This window comes from Protopterus annectens, chromosome 3.part0, assembly GCF_019279795.1.
Source record: "Protopterus annectens isolate FY-2018-M chromosome 3.part0, PAN1.0, whole genome shotgun sequence".
NCBI classification, from domain to species: Eukaryota; Metazoa; Chordata; order Ceratodontiformes; family Protopteridae; genus Protopterus; species Protopterus annectens.
Genome location: NC_056731.1, coordinates 1,621,064,481 through 1,621,083,672, shown reverse-complemented (window position 1 = coordinate 1,621,083,672; position 19,192 = coordinate 1,621,064,481).

Below are 19,192 nucleotides of genomic sequence, written 5' to 3'. Positions count from 1 at the left end.
TCTGAAGGTGACCTGATTGTGACAGTGGTGAATGTCTGCATGAACATAGGTAAGCTAAGTGCTAACCCTACATGACTGTATGTTGGACAGCTATGTATCGTGCATGGCAGAGTTGACAGTTCACCGTCTCCATCCCCAAACATGGGAACTGCCTCTGCCAGGAGTTGCACTGGCACCTCCATGCCCAAGGTCAGAAGTGGTGCTAATACCTGTGGGTGACTGCTGTCTGTTGGAACTGTGTCCTCCATGGGAACCCCCAGGAACATGAGCGCATGGCTTGCCACATCTTGATGTGGACAGCACACTCGCCTGTGGGGCGTTAGATGTACTGCCCCTATGGAAGCGTGAGTGAGCACGGCCATATGGACTCTCAGCTGATGTAGTTGCTGAACTACATCCATGGGTCTGACCCTCAACTCCAACCACACGTTCCATCACAGACAATGACCATTCCAAGACAGATAATCTCTGATCTCACTCAAATAACTATCTTTCCACTGCATCAGTCAGCCGATCTAGGGTATCAGCAAAGTGGTGTAGGCAGTCATGGATGTTACACTGTGCTACATCCATAACCCTTAGCATTCATCTGGAGGTCCTTTTGTAATGTGCCTGTGCCTGCATGACAGCCCTAAACATACACTGAGTGACATGTGACGGGACACCTGCAACAGGTGGTGGAAGGATAGCAGGCATCCTGTGAGCACCCCATCAATCTGCCTGTATAGAACCTAGCCATCTCTTTGGCTATGGCCAGTATCAAGACTCACTGCAGTTACAGTACCCACAATTTTCTGTTCAATGTCCCCACCCTCTGACTGTCCAATATCTATGGCTTCAGGGGACTGGGTATGTGCAGGCATACTGACTGTGCACTGTGATATCGAGGGCAGAAGAGGGATGTCAACCTCTGTGAAAGATTCAGCTTCTGCAACCCCCCCATGCCTCATTTTGGCCACCATCATCATCAGAGTCTGAATAGACACTGACATCAGGTTCATCAGGTTCTGAGAGGCACAGAGACCAACACCCCTGTTCAACTGTGACAAAAAGGGAAAAGTGGTACATTAGTACATGCACTACCATGCTCTACAGTACTAACTTGCAATATATGTCAAGCTGTATATAGTGCTATCAATATTACAGACTTGTCTGACCCCACCCTCATATACTGGGACCTGAGGACAGTACTTTCTTAAAAGCTTCTATAGTTGCTTGTCAATAATAAGCTCCTTATTCAAGAATCTCATGAGCAACAGTGATGTACACTGCTGACATTTGTCAACAGTCTACACAACTGACAAGCCAATCTGAACTGCCCTACAAATACTGCAAATCTATCATTGTGGTCACAACTACAAGGCATAGGTATGACTGCAAACTGAGTTCCATTGGTAAAACTCTGTGAGGTTGGCAATCATGCAGACAGTACATCAATCCAGCTGGCAGGCCTGGGATGACACTTTAGCAAGTACAATGCATTCAATCTACATCTGTATCACAACAGTGTTATACTTACCAGGAGCAGGATCATGGCCGTGTATGATTCCCGATGGTCCTGTGAAAAACTGAGGGAGAGGTAATATAAACAGCAAACCATGTTTCACTATGACAGGTTAATATGTCCACAGATCTCACATTTACAGTACTTACTATATTACTTGGTATGTGGGTAAAATTCTGGACATGAGATTAACACTGCAACTAACCCCTCCCAAAAAAATACCTGTCACCCACAGAAAAGTATGTACAGCATGAAACATCGAATGCTACAGAATTCCAATGCTTATCCAACTAAGCATACCTGGATGCTCCTCTTGTGTAGAAATTGTGGCACCCATATCCATGACATCCTATATGATGGATACCTGGGAGCTGTCCTATGTTCCTAGGTTCACCAGGAATTCCTCTGTGGATGACAGTGGTTGTCCCACTGCAGGCCCTCCACTTGTGACACTATGATCCCTGGCCGCATTTGCTGCACTTCTGTGGGTGGAATTTATCATATCTGTGGTATGGTGTCACACCTGCTCATATTTCCTTCTCTGTTGTCCAATGGCATTCATGCTGCAAACCAGGTCAGCCCACAGTGCTGCCTGCTCTTCTCTGTTTGTCCTCCCCCTGGACAGCAGGAGTTGGTGATGCTGATGCAGGGCATCCAGGATAGCTTCATTTTCAGCCTCTGTAAAAGAGCCCTGGCATCTTGGATACATATCTTCTGAAAGACAACAAACTGGAACATATGTCAAGGTCACATATGTGGCAGTATAGTATGTAGAGATACAGCAATAACAGATGGCTACTGGTAATGACTGCTTGGTTACATATCTCACATTCCACACTATGCAAACATAGTAAAGGTGTGGATGCGAGTAGGATAGTGACAGTACTCATCTATTCCTGCTTGTGCTATGACAGATACTGTTGTATGGTCACACAACCAACATAAAAGTCCATTAAGTTGTGGCCCGTATGTGTAAACTCCCTTGTAATATGTAAAACAAGCAGTGCCACACAAATAGCAGTGTAATATTACCACCTCTATCAACATGAAATTCCCAAGACAGTAGTATACCTATGTAACAGAGAGAATTCTACCCATACTGTACACAAGTTCCTCTGTAGGTTTATCCCATCTGCAGATCAATGACATGTCAGAAGTACAGTTCCACATAAGGCTTACTGCTGTAATCACCATTCTCCCTAAGGACATGGACAAATATGCATTATATTGGAAACAAAATGGTCACATACCTGATGGAGTACTATACTCCTCTGTTGAACAATACCAGTATATAGATGTTGTGGCAAACAGTTGACTATAAAAAGTAACCTCTCACACACAATGCTTTCTTTAGCTAGCTGTTTGCCTTTATAACATGGTTCTGTGCTTCTGAACTGCATATTGCAGCCAGCACATCTGCTTTGCATTATAATCAGCCAATCCCATGCCACAACTGAAACATATATAAGGCCTCAATGTACATTACAACCCTTTTCTCTATTTTGGGTTTGGAAATAGTGGGGGAAAGATCTTACATCATGGCAGGGAGGATGTCTGTAGCAGCTACTATTTACATACAAATGTGTGTGCTACAGGCTGGAGCTGAAGGTGATGCTGCAGGCAATAGGCATAAGCAGAAAGGGTGAACACTGCAGACAAGCTGTAAGAGTAAGTGTAGGACCTGTGGCAGCATTGTTTTATAGGCAGAGCCACACTGAGTGTAGCCACCCCACTGGGAAGTAAGGTAAGTTTGTCAGCCAACGGTATCAATCAGACTATGCAAGCCAAAATGTTTGGTGTGTCCTACAAAACAGGTAGGTGTACACTAACCATGATGTCAGGCAGGTGGACAACTGCCAGATCACGTGTTATGCTGCGGTATTCCCCTGATGAGTGTGTGCTGGCAACACTTATATCTAGCTCAACCAACATATATGCATGTTACTTGTGCATCTGTGGTTGTCTGTGATATCACCAACAAAACATTGCAGGCTGCAGTGTGGGGCACAATTTCAGTACACACTTCAACATCCAGTAGGAATGCTGCCTACTGCATTACCTGTTGCACTAGGAGTAGGATGAGAGTGGCCCTATCTGTATGCCTTTGCACTCTGTAATACAGATGCAGACATTCCAACTTTACTGCTTTGGGTGGACAAATAGGTGATGAGACAGAAATACATATCACACTTTATAATACTGATGGCCACATACATGTATTTTCATTAGTAGACACAGCTCTACTTGAACCCAGGACCATGTGTACCAAAAAGCTATTTTTTTCAATGCATTTTACAGACTGAGCTACAGAGTCACTGTTATGACAGGTGAATTCATACATGTTGTAGTTATCATTCCATATGTATATGGCTTTAGAGTGCTGTATTTCTATAACAGAGTTCCAGTTAACATCCTCTTTTCCATTAATGTTTTATCAAGTGTGTACTTACATCTTGTAGAAATAACTGCAGGGTTACCTGCTATCAGATACCACAGTTATGTCTAAGCTTATGTGTGTGCCTTTATAATGATGTATATGTGTACTAGAGTGCTATTTTTGTATGAATCTTTTAGCTGGTTTGCACTGTGTGGCGAGATGCACTGCACCATTTAAACATGCTTAATAAAGGAATTACAGCATTACTGTGTTTTGCTTAAAACACCTGTTTTTATTAGCAGCTTTGTGGCTTAGCAGGATGATTCACTATTCTGCAGGTGTGAGGGTCATGGGTTCAAAACAGGATGCAGATGTACATTGACTGTGCTTAATATTGTTCCAAAAGCATATATCAGTATGAGCTATTTAGCATATTTAAGTGATGCAGCACACTGTGCCTCGTCGCACAAAAAATCATTAAAGAAAAATGGGGAGATAGGACAGTGGTGAAAAGGGGTGCAAGCAGGGGGGAAAACATAGTGAAAGGCAGATAAGGCTGTGCAGGATGGGTGTAGGAAAGAACCATAGGTATCCATTTTCTCATCAGCAACAACTGTGCATTTTAACAGATCTTTTACCCGAATTTGGACTGTCACTCTCAGAGAGGGGTGATGACAATCTAACTGCATTGTCAAGCTAATTGGACCAAATTACATATGTCCAGTGGGCACATGTGTGAAATGGAGAGCTATGCATGGGATGATATTTTTTGGGGGGAACAGGTGCCCATTTATTTTTTTTTAAGGTGAGTGGAATGTTCAGGAGGGGACATAGGTACATATGGGGGAGGTAAGCTGAGAAGGTGAGGAAAGTTTTGCAGACAGGCAAGACAGACAAGACAGCAAACAGGGTTGGTGTATGACACAAGAGGGGGGGTGAACACCTTGGATGGGGAGAATTGTGTGAAATTCCAGTCTCAGGATCATCCACAAGGTACCAGTGTGACTCAAGTCCTCACCCCATGGGACTGTTGGCACTGCTCCTTCACTGCCCCTGAGGTAGCAGTGGTGGAGGCTGGTGTCCAGGGTGAGGCTGCCCCACCAAGGTGGTGAGCATGCTTTCCATCCAGTGCAGATGACCTCCAACAGTTCAGAGTATTACCTGGTATTTCATCATGGGTGACAAAATCACCCCCTACACCGCCACTCCTATGGGGGGCCCAGCCCCAACTCATGGGGTGGAACTACTCAACACTGCAGGTAGTGCAAAGGCAGCAGAGGAGGCACAACCAGGCTGTGGCCCAGATGTGCTCAGCCTTTGTGCCACAGCCTTAGGAACCAAGGTAGGTGGATTGCCTGGACCCAGTCTACCTTATCCCGCTCTAGTATATTAAATGCAAACATAAGGTAAGATAAGTAATAACCAAACAAATGTCAGTATTAACATAATGGAAGATAATATTGATTAGTCAAAATACATATTATGATATATTATGTAGAACACAACAATAAATAATGGTAAGTATGTTAACAGCAAACCAGTATGAAATTACGCATAAAGTCAACATAACAGTTAGTTTAACAGAATACATTAATATTTAATCATAATAATAAATAACATTAATAAAGTAAAGAAAATAAGGGGTGGGGAGAGAGAGAAAAACATACTATTAGTGAACTCGCAGATGATATTACTACACAGACTACTACTACATACTTCTACAGGTGCGCAGTGTCAGTTATGAGTACAGTGACTTCGATTCTTATATAGATGTTGCTGCATGCACATATCTCTCAACCTGTTAGCATGGGACAGTATGGGCAAGCACTAACAAATGCAGGTACACAACTACAGGGAACTGTTTCATATACTGTGCTCCTACATTACTACCAAGGTGTTCTGTAAATGGATTTGCAAATAAATTGCATTCCAGGTAATCATTTGTCTGCTAATCAAGTACCAGACAGATTGGGCAGTTGCCATTACATTACGAAAAATCATGACAGTTGAGAGGCATGTTCATGTACATTATGTAGACTACACAGCCGGTCATGTCTTAGTTAGCTGTCTTGGGAGTAGAACCAACAAGCTGTGGCTCCAGGGGACATGTGCACTTAATTTAATAATTGACTGGAGTCATATTAGAACACACATGCTGTGAATACTGCCCTACTGCAGTTATTTACACACATTACTTATCAAAGGACAATCCTGCTTTAAACTTTATTGTTATTGTTTCTTAGAATCTGTCACTTATACACATGATATCTTCCCATAATGTGGGCTACCTTACCCATATACTTTGTTCCTGGAGTGGGAGGAATAGAGAGCCTTATTTGAATCAAACTGGCCCAAGGACAGCCCTGAACAATACTCTGGGTAGTGCACTACATTTATCAGGCAATTAGTTCTGCAGTCTTTATTAATTTCCTTTTTACAGTTCGCTGGAGTCACATTAGAACACACATGCAGTGATTACAGCCCTACTACAGTTATTTACACACACTACTTATCAAAGCACAATCCTTCTTTAAAATGTATTGTTTATTATTTATTGCACTACATTTATCAGAAGATTTCCCTGCTTACCACACTCACACCTCATCCTGGCCAGGTGCACTGCATGGGACTGGAGGTTGTGATCCTGTTCAGTTGCAGCTGTTGGATGAGAAGCAAACCATTATGCATACCAGTTTTGCATGGATTCAGCTTGTATATTAGTAAAGTAGTAGCAAACATGCTTACATATCTGTAGGGTATGCCCAGCCCTAACCACTAGGATCCAGGTGTCCAAGGTTCCCCTCTTCCTTTGCCTCAGGTTGTCATAGTGGTGATAACACTGCACACCAGTGCGGGGGGATACCAGTAGCACTGGTAAGATCCCTGGCCAACCACTCCCAGGTTTCAGCTTTATATTCTCAGCCCTGATAATCACCCTGGAGAAGTTGGGTTTCACAGTTGGCCACCAGGAGTCCAATAAACACTCTAGACTCCTGCACATCCCACCTCTGCTCCCAAAAGCATGGTCCCTCACCAACACTGCCAGGCATATCAACAGGTTACTATGGACTCCAATGAATGGTGTAGAATTCCCACCTATTGGCTTTAATAAAGGCTGGATTCCCACCCTTACACGTAAAATTGTAACTTTCAAAAAAGCACCGCATTGCTTAGCATCACAGAAACCAGTTTAGGAGAGCTCAGCATCATGCAAACTCACAACTGTGTTTCAGCAGAGCTTAGCAACGAGCAAACAAGAATAGGTGTTGCCCTTGTTTAAGCAGTGCTTAATATCATGCAGATTTTCCAATCATAACAATTTTGTTTTTGTATTAAACTGCCCTTTAGGTCACCTCACACATTTTTACTGAAATGACATTTAAAAAGGTATGACTACTCAGGACACGAACCCGGGACCTACTACACTTTAGGCTGTGACTCAACATATCTAGCTACTTGGATAGTGAGAGAACCAGTATACCTTCATGTATACTAGTAAAGTACCTGTTAACATTGCTAAGCACCACTCTGTGCAAAAGGTCAAATTAATTACATCCGGTTTCTATTTTTAGATGTCTGGCAGATGTCAGCTGTGTATGTGTAACTACAGTTCAGCGCCATGGCGTGCCTCACAAACGGGCATTAAAAAATGAATAAATAAAAATTCAAACATATTTAAAACTAGCAGAGTACATTACAAGGATTCTTATCCTGTGCATAACATCTGTCCAGGAATTTTCTGGACAATCCACAACTACAGGACAGCCTCTATACTACTGCTTACATGAATTCAATATCTGTGTTACTGTAATCCCCCACCACAGCATGCAATGATGTACATGGGTACATTCCGTGTAGGCTCTACATAGAGCCTATATGGATTTTATTGAATCCTAAGGTAAATCAGAGATATCTAACAAATCACAGATGTGGAGTTTGAGTTTAAAGGCTTGTTTTGTGTTATTCTTATGTTTGTATGATCATGACTATAATATCATCACTGTAAATAAAGCTGAATGAAATTGCAAGTAATTGTAAATTGTTGTCAACATGGTCCATTCAGTTATGTTAGATTTGTAATATCATGCAAACCATAGGGGAAAGACAGCATACCACACTGTTGAAATAGATTTAACATTATAAATCAATAATAACCTGTGGTGTTGTCTAACTGGCAGTCTTTGCAAACATTATTCCATTTGATTCTGATGTCTCCAGTTAGATCATTTGTTATACTGATTTATTTTGCACAGTGTCCTATACCTGGAAATGGAAGGTTGGCAGACATGCAAAATAGAAAAGGCAACTTTTTTTTATCTACAAACAATAATACTGCATTTAGAAATCATTAACAACTGATCTTTTGACACAGCTCAGCCACAAATTTCAGGACTGAGTTGCTCAACAAATAAAGGCTATTAAATGCAAATACATAACAAATATGTACTCCACACCGTCAGAAAAATGATTTGGTTATGATACTTATACGTCTCAAGTGTACCTCATTACAAGGAATGTTCCTCATTTGGGGTACTTGAAGTTCCACATAGACAGTATCTGTCACAAATTCAGTTTTAGCATGTTTTAACTGATATTCATGGCAGATAGACATGAGTTATACTGATTCATTAAAATAACTCTTACATAATTAAAAAAAAAATCACATTTCTACCATCCTATCAGCTTCCTAGATTAAGTTGTTAGTAAGTTGTTAGTGAGTGTTCCATATTTTACCCATTTGTTCCATATTATGAAAGGTAGTATTCCTCATTTTGGAGATGAAAGGTAGAGCACTATGATTTTTATTATTTTTTGTGACTTAAGGTATCATTATTTAGAAAGATTTATTTATTTGCTTGTTTGTTTATTTATTTAGAGGTGTATTTGTTTTTTCCAAATCTTTTTTATTTATTAAAGTTTTATAATAAATAACAAAACAAAATATATAATGAAATTTAAAATATAACTTACATTGAATAATAGAAAAAACCTTCATAATAACAGTTAACAAGTAAACTATTTACAAAAGCTGTCTACCTAAAAGGAATTATAGGTCGTACAACTTATGTCATATTGTTCTCAATTTTCTCTAATGCATCTCATACCTTTAGAATTACTTCATATTATAACTCATGGCTATCTGTTCTCATCTTGATTGAAGATAATTCTGTAAGAGAAACACTGACAGCTATGAAGGTGTAGTCTCATTTTTCCAATTTGTAGTGATAACTTTGCAGCTGATGGCTAATAAACTCCATAAAATAGAATATTTAGGTCTAGGAACACTTTTAGGAACAGGTACATTAAATAACATCAATGATTTAGTTAAGTTACAATTGTCATTAAAACAGTTTGCAAAAAGAAGTCAATGTTGTCCAAAATGGCTCAAATAATATACAGTCATAAAATATATGTTGCCAATCAGCTTTAATCTGTAACTGACATCTCCAATAGCCAACATCTTTTTTAAACACCAACTCCATTTTGTGAGGGGTAATAAAACATGGATGTAAAAATTTCCATGTGAATAATCTCCACTGCAAGGAAATGGTACTCTGTTTTGAGGATATTAACATTATTTTTTTCTTCATCAGAAGGTAGTTGATTATTAATTAATTTGTAATATTCCCCAAATGTTTCTGTATAATGTAATTTTGTGTCTTTAACAATTTTATATATTTTGGATAAATGCCCTTTCCATGTGATGAATTGGTCACATAGGATAATCATAAATTCTATACGTTTAGTACAGATTCTTTAACAGTTGTATTCATTGAATCAAATTTGCTAATATTAAATTGCCGCAGAGATTGTATTTCTAACCATTTTTCTTTATTTATATTATATTTAGTCAGAATATATTTCATTGCATGCATTAGTTTATTTGGTGTACTGGCTATAAAGAATAATAGGAATGACCATGCTTTAAAATTTGGATTTTTATTTATGTATTTTTTAAAAGTATTTAATGTATTAGTTATATACCAAGATTGTATTGTTTTATTTTTAATTCCGAGAATATTGTCTCTTAATAACCAATGAAATGCATTAGGAAGTATCTTACTAATTTGTATTAAATCTAAGTTATTTTATGTGAGTCTAACCAGATTGCCTCTTGTATTTTTTTCCATTATGAAGAATAATTTGAATTTAACCACAGAGTTATTGTTTCAACAACTGATGATAATGCATACATTTCTATATCTGTAAGTCCAATACCACCTGTTTGCCAATCTTTTAAAGATTTTGAAGATTTAGTGTTAATCTAGGCTTGTTATGGTACCATAAAAAGTTTAACATCAGTGAATTCAATTATTTTATACTTGTTTTAGGTAGGGGAAGTGAAATAGTATAAAAATTTTGGAAAATAATCATTTTAATTAAAGAAAGTCTCTCATCCCATTGTAAAAAAAGTTACTCCACTTATTCATAACATGTTTTATATTATTTAGTATGTTAAAACAATTAATAATAATTCAGAATGTTAGAATTAATTGTTATTATGCCATTAGTATTGTCTAATAATATAACTCCTACATATTTTATTTTATATAGAACCACAATATTGACAATCAACTAAAACTAGACAAACACATAGCTGTAGCTATAAAAAAGTCAATATAAAATTAGGTCAACTCTATAGAGCTAAAACCTATCTTTCTGATACCTCTAGACTAGCTATTGCCAGATAATTTCTTCTTTCTACCATTCTCTACTCTTCTCAAATCTTTACTAACTTGCTTAAGACTGATCTACACATTCTAGAGTCATGTTACAATAAAATAGCCAAATTGCTGTCAACATTCCCTCTAGAGAACACCACTGCCTGGCTCTAAAAACACTTAACTGGTTAGAGCTACCCAATCTTCTTCAACTGAACCAACTCACTGTTGTACATACTATTTTAACAAAACCAAATAACTGCCCAGACCTAAAAGACTTAGTCCAAATAAAGTCTAACATCAGAAATGTACGTTCCTCAGACAAACTTCTGCTAAAAGTTACCAAATCTACAAATAGTTTTGGTGACACACTGTACTCTAACAGAATATCTAAACCCTTGAACCTATTACCTCAGCACATCCTCAACCTTAACAAAACCTCCAAATTCAATGTCTCAAAGAATAATTCTCCACCCATTGGAACTGTCCTTGTTCCAAACCAGACTAGTTATACTATATTTTTACTTTTTCTGCTACTGATGATGTCTTCTCCTTACTATATTCTGACCAACCCTGCAGACTCTTGTTTTTATATCTTTCACTCTGTATATAGTTTTCAACTGTTTGTCCGTGAGTCACTTGTATCGGCCCCTGCCAATACGCCATTGACAATTCCTACATTGAATAACACATTTTTGACAAATGTCTTGTTATCACCATCTTATTCCTTGTACTATTACTTTTCTATTTTACTACTCTACTTGTTCTTCAAATTTTTATCACATTACTATAATTGGTTTTCATATATATATCTTTACTGTAATTTGTTTGCTTTTTTATGAATCTTTTCTCCCCAGGTCTCCACTGAAAATGAGCTTCCAGCCCAGCTGGACACTTATCCTGTAATCAAATGTAAAATAAATAAATAAACAAATATATTTGGAGAATGTATTATTTATTTTACTTGTTTTGCAATTTATAAGTAAGATCTAAGTTTTGTTATCATTAAAATGAAGTCCTGATATCCTTTGAAAAACTAACATTGCATCAAATAATGTTTGCAGACAGTGGCTATTATTAGTCAATGTTAATAATATATTGTTGGCAAATAATTGCATCTTGGAATTTAATATTTTATTGAACTGAACACCTTTAATATTGATGTTAGATCTAATAAAGTTAACAAATGGTTCTATGCCTAAGGCAAATAATAAAGGTGAAAATGGGCACCCCTGTTTAGTACCTTTGGTGATTCTCATTGGTTTAGAAGTGTATAATCCAATTTCTATCAAGTCAGATGATTTTTCATAAAGCATTTTAATTAATCATATAAAGTTATCTGAAAATTATGTTCTTTTAGAGCCAGTAACAAGTGATCCAAATTGACTGAATCAAAAGCATTATAAATATTTAAATTCACCAAAGTTAGATTATCATTGGTAGTGCTAAAATAATCTATTATTGTAAGTATTCTTTTCATGTTGTCATATGAATTTCTATTTAAAATAAAATATGTTTGATCTTCATTTATCAGTAAATGTAGAAAATGTTTAATCCTATTAGCATATACAGCCATAAACTTTAATAATCAATATTTAATAGGGAAATTGGTCTATAAGTGGATCATTCATTGTCTTCTTTATCTAATTTTAATATAGGTGAAATTAAGGTATATTTCCAAGATGGGGGTATACTTTCTGATTCATTTACTAATGTAAAAGCATTTAATAATAGTGCCAAAGCTTCTTTTGGTAGAAGTTTATATAATTCTAGAATAACACCGTTGTTCCCAGGAGCTTTATTCAACTTTAGTTTATTTATTTGAATTTTGAGTTCTGACATTAAAATGGGTTTATCAATTAATTTTATCTTTTCTTTTAATAATTTATTCTTAATATTTCTTTTAAGAAATGTTTTTATATTTGTCTGTGTCTCTAATGCTGAATTTCTTTGATTAATTGAACTAAAATAAATTCTCAATGCCTCTAGAATCTCTGTCTTTTTTTAGAGACAGAAATATATACTTATTTAATTTGGTTGGTCTTGATAATCTTCTTCTTTATATTTGCCAGTCTACGTAGGTTTTTAGGATTTAGGGAATATGAATACAGCTTAATCTTCTCTAAATTAGTCATAGTTTCATGATTTAGAGTTTCTAAGTACTTTTATTTGCTTTGTCAAATTCCTTCTCTAAGTGTTTTTCACCTTTTTGAACTTATAGTTTAAGCTTATTTACTTTCTCTTGATATTTTATTAACTCTTTGTCCCATTGGTCCCATTGTTTTTTCTTATTTATGTACCACAAAATGATTTTAACATATAGATATAATTTTAGAAAATCCCAAACAATAATGTCAGCTATGTCTTCAGTTAAATTTATGTTTATAAAACAGTGGATTTCATTATTTAAAAACTCCTTAAATTCTGTCAGATTTGTTATATATGATGGTATTCTAGTGATGGGAATGCTGTTTTTAATATTTGTCATTACTTCAAAAGTAATTGCATTATGATCAGTTAGTGGACATGAAATAACTTTAACTTTATCAAGTTTTGTTACTAAATCATTTGAGGTGTAAACTCTGTCTATTCTAGATTGAGTACTGTGTCTATGTGAAAAAATGTGTGAAAAATAGTGAGTTAACTTCTGAGTATCTGTTAATATCCTTAATATTAGACATATCTATAAAATCTATTAAAGTTTTAGACTGCACTGTTTTTCTTTGTTTATCTATTGAGTTAGTATCCTTATCTTTGAAAATACAGTTAAAGTCACCAGCTCTTAGAAAGAGGTGGTTAAAACAAATTATCTTTTTACTATATATGTTTATTTTTTTCACAAATTTATATAATAACATTCAGTAGTTAAAATCTAACTACAAGTATAGCATTCATGGCATTTATAACTTTGATACAAGAATTTAAATAGAAATAATATGTTACAATTTTAGAAACTTTAAGAGATATTATAAAGTTTTGAAATATGAAATAAACAAAATGTTGAAATAGGATATCTACATACATGAAATAACTTTAACTTTATCAACAATAGGACAAAGAGATAATCTCTTCAAACTGTTGTTTTACTGTTTTAACACCCAGTCCAGGTATCCAATAAACATTAATTAAGGCATATAATTTCCCTTTTATTTCCAAAGTTACCAAACAAAACATTCCTATATTATCATTATAATTATTTAGAATTTTGGGTATTGGTACTGTATTTTTCCGTAAAATTGTTAATCCTTTTTTTAATTATGTGAATTAACAAGTACTGTATAATGATACATATTAAATCTATCAGTGTTTTCTCTTAATAGATGCATCTCTTGTAGGAATACAGGTTGAGTATCTAATATCTTTAAATATGTATATAGGCTACGTATCTTACAACTGTTATTCAAACTATTATATGAATAAAAATACATTTCATAAAAGATGAATTTGTATACATACGTCTAGTCATATATTGTCAATGAAAATCAGAGGAAAGAAGTCAAGGAGAAAAAGGTAACACCTGTTTTATTACATAACTTGTTTATATATATATATATATGACTATATGTGATATTATCTCTAAGTCTGTTGTACTTATTATTTTAATAATGACAGACACCAAAAACTATATATTTATAAAATAATAAACTAAACATCAAAATAGTTTAAAACTCATCCAGTCTTAGAGATTTGATACCCCTCTTTTGAATAGCATCCCTACTCAAATGGACCCACTAACTTCCTTACAGATACCAAACCCTCTGCTAATACTTAAAAAATAGACAATAATAAAGGTTATTTGTTAATATAACCCAGCTGTTGAATTTTAATCACTGAATGTTATTATATAAATTTGTGAAAAAATAAACAGATATAGTAAAAAGAGAATTAATTTGTTGTAACCAAGTCATTTTAAGAGGATTCTATTCCATCACCCCTTTGTAACTATAGGGTAGGTAAAACATGTAAAACATTCACTTCTTTATCTGTTTAATATAAGATAATATATTATTACTTTCAACCATTAAACAACTTAAAATGCTTACATCCCCTCCTATTTTATTTATATTATAACCCAATGCAAACAAAATTGTAATATTATGAGACAGCATAACAATAAAACCACAAGACTAAATAATTACTTATTATAATCTTAATAATTATTGATATAGTGCTTAATATTACAAATTCTAAATCATATCATAAACAATTTAACCATAAATGTGAAAGTGGCCATATGATTTTTGTTAACAATGCAGATTCTATCAATGTACTTGACTTAATAGCATTGCTGTAAATTCAACATAAAATATCAATGAATAGGATACATATTATTAAGTAATGAAAGATGTATTTTCAACATTTTGTTTAATTCACATTTAAAAACTATAATATCTCTTGAAGTTTCTAAAATTGTAACATATTACTTCTACTTAAATTATTGTATCAAAGTTATAAATATCATGAATGTTATACTTGTAATTAGATTTGGTTCTAGGATTCAGAAAACATTCTTAAACACTCATCTGTTATTGTACATAGAACTATATTGTTATTATAAAGTGTCTAAACAAAAAATACACATTTGCTTCTAAGCTTTTTTTTTTCTTTTTTCCTTTTTTTTAAATACCACCACTGAATCTCATTTAGCAAAAATCTGGATAAAGTCTCAGTCAAAAGTGAGGCATTAAGCAGGAACATAAGCAATTTTAATTTTAAACATCATACCTCAAACCTAGAAAGTTGTCAAAACAACAGGTACTGCACAAACATAAACCCTCTGAAGAATACAAGGTCTAGAGTCCAAATGTCTATGATCGTTTTCTAGCTTATATCTATCATAATTTACAACTAGCATGACAGAAAACCACAATTCCTAATATACAATCCAAAAAAGATACCAGTCCTAAATCTGGATACTCTGGAAAATCCATTCAGTTAACAGTGCAGAAAACACCAAAAGTATTGGATTAGGTGGATTCAATCACAAACAACAAATCAGTAATATAGATGGATCCACTGACAAGGCAGGGTGTAAAAATCCAAAAAAGTTTAATAAGAAATAAATTTTTAAAACATATATAAACAGATACATCCAGAGTGGTAGCTCCATATCCACTTCTCATTGTGACATCAATAGGATATAGACTTGCAGCATGAACTTTAATAATAATTTCATTGGGATAATGTATAATGGGGAACATTACACTACTGTAAAACAATACATCATTGTCACCGAATCGATCTATTACCCAAGCTGGCATGACAGTCTTCCTTACAGGAGTGCTACTAAAATGTTTGACATAAATCTCCAATCTAATACTTACAGATGCATTCATATTTATACTGTAGTAACAAAGCACTGCACTGTAATGGCAAAGCAGTTATAATTCCACAACTTCATGGTTAAAATATGAAAATTCCTCTTAAGTTTATGCTGCATTTTTATAGTTGGATATCAACTACCTCAAATGAAAATAATGCAAAAATGTTAATACTTCCTGGCACATGTTGTATATAAATGACAGGCAGAGGTATGCTTAAATGAACTCACAAAAAAAATGGAACATGCACCATTGCTAACAACTGCTCACCTTAACATATATTTGCAATATAACAAATTAAAACAATTCCACAAGGTGTCCCTAGTGTAACTTTGAGAGACTACTTTAAATCTTAAAACTACATTAAACCATTATTTTTTAATGAAAGCAAACAATTAAAGAAGTAACCAAAATAAAGGTTACCTTAGTTAATAGTACTCACTTATGAATGTGTGACCTTTGACCCTTTACCAATTGTGTCATTACTACAAGTCCCGCTTCATTAAAAAAAAAAAAAAAGGCAGTTCACGTAACCATGCTGCTTTGTTCTTAGATAAGAAACAGGTCTTTCAACTCGAGACCTCGGTGGAAAAACCATCAAAAAAGAAAGAAGATAAAGGCTTCACATCTGGCAACTGAAGCTCGTAACTGGCCCCTGATAGCATGAATCATGTAGGCAACAAAACCACAGCAAGTCAAATGAGAGAAAGTTATATAACTCTCTTAATGTTAGTAATATTAACATACCCTCCTTGCAGTCATATTTAGAGGTACAGTCATTCCTTCTCCCCTTTCACAAAACCATCTACCATAATCAAGCAAATGTAATTTTAGGCTGACACACAGAATCCAGCAAACATTTATAATACTAAACAACCATACAACACTTAAAAAAAAAACATTTATCTTACTAACATATGAAACATAAAATAAAAACAATCTACTATTTATGTTATATTAATTCATTGTTTTCAGGAGTAAATTAGTGCATAAAAAGCTAAATTTTATATATATATATATATATATATATATATATATATATATATATATATATATATATATAATGCACACACACACACACACACACACACACACACACACACACACACACACACACACACACACACATATTCTCACATCTACTAACAAGTAAATAAATTAAGATTGCATAAAACTTTTAAAGTGTATGAATTATACTTGGAAATAAATCAAGTATCTACATAAAGGTAATTATAACATGACATTAAAGAAATAATTTTATATTATAACTAAATATTATTTATTTTCTATCAGTGAGTCTATTTATATTCTGTATGTTTAATAATTACACATGTAAAAGATGAGTGTATAATAGATGATGAAAGAAAGAAAAGAAGAGAATAAAAAGATGAGGAAAAAGAATTAAAATAAACATTAAAATGGTATATTATTTATTACAGTATACTAGAATATGTAAATAAATAAAAACCTTATAATGTATACTTAATAGCTATTTGTCCATTTTCTTTAACAAAAAGTAAGTAAACATTTTTAACTTTAATGTAAAGTCTGTTGTATTTTCCCTTTTCAGATTAAGATGAAAAAGCAGCTTAGTAAAAAAAAAGATTTGTGTTAGCCAAATGTATATTGCATACTTTTATCATGTTTCTTTTGTTCAGCTAAAAGGAGAAATAAAGAAAAAATATTTATTTGTCTTTAAGTTTCCTCTTTTTCTCAGTTGTCTTCCAGTTGTTTTTATCTGCATGTCTCCTTAAAGAAGTACTGTTCCAATCCATTTCATCTATTTGGTCCAAGATCTTTTTAATCTTTAAATAAGACATAGCCATTTCCAAAGATTGAAATATTTTGATTCCATCTGGAAGAAATACCTTTAGTCTTGCTGGAAATAATAGATGGACTTTGATTTGACATTTTTCAGTTCTTTTATTAAAGGATGAAATTATTTTCTCTCTCATATTACTGAAGTAGAATAATCATTGTCAAACCTAATGATGTGCTCATTAAATTTTACTGGAGAGTTTGACCAAGCAGGTTTTAAAATCAATTATTTATCAAGAGAAGAGAAAAATCTTACAATAACAGAGCTTGGATTTTACTTTTTTTGTTGAAGAAGGGACCATCAGTGACCTACGTGCTCTTTCTATACTGAAAGATAGAGCTTCAAGTAAGTCTAATGTCTCAGAAAGCCAGGAATTAAAAAGTTGTCACCTTCAGTTCTCTCTGGTAGTCCATAAATATGAATATTATTCCTTCTGGCTCTATTTTCCAGATCATCTACTTTGTTCAGCAAAAAATGTTTTGTTTTTAGCAGGAATTCAATGTTATGTTCATCTTCTGTTAATCTTCCCTCAATGTCATTTAATGCATCTTCTATACCTGAAATTTGGACTTTTTGTTGTTTCATTATTTCATTTAGTTGATTAAATTGCTCAGTAGATTTTTCTTTAAAATTGTCCAGTTTACTATCCATTTTTATTGATAGTTCTGTGATGTTTGTGAAAACTGACTGCAGCTCCTTCTTTACTGACATGTCTTGTGAGTTGGGTTTGGAGTGACTCATCTTGAAGTAATAAGCATACACCTTTATGCTTAATTAATGACAGGAATATAATTGAAAATTAATATAAAAAGTAGATAAATTCTTCCCAGATTAAAAAAAATAATAAAAATCTACAAAAATAATGAACATAGGATGACTTATTCTTTAAAAATCTTGTCAGAAATATAATTCAAGTAGTAGAAAAGTGAAACAGTGCTGTTAGCCTGTCATCATCTTGGCCATGGCCCCTGTTTGTTTATTTGTTACCATGGTTAGCTGATGTTTGCTGGAATTAAGACATGCCTAAAGGTGTGACTTCCTGTACAAACAACAATACTGATGTAATAATTAAGGTACCATTGGTATTTAGAATTCATACAGTATACCCTTCAATTGTGACCCTGCTGCCTCCATCCTGAAATGCCACGCAAACATAATTTAATATTATGAGCGACTGAATTTATCTTCTGCTCTTGAGCAACATTAGTTTGTTTGCTGTCAAATAAAATGAAGCTCACACTGACTTTTAGTGATTAACTCAGAATTATTCATAGTTTAGACCCTCAGCATATGTTATGCAATTCCTGAGGAAGTTATTTGGAAATAACTTCCTCTTGGGATGTACTGACAACCAATCAAATATCAGGATTTTTCTTAACATGCATACTGTATGATATAGTTTGCATAACACACAGGAAAATAACCAGTTGTACAACTAAGCAAAGAAATGACTTAAGAAAAAAACTAGTTTTATTTTATTAACTTTAGAAAGTAGCAAAATATATCTGC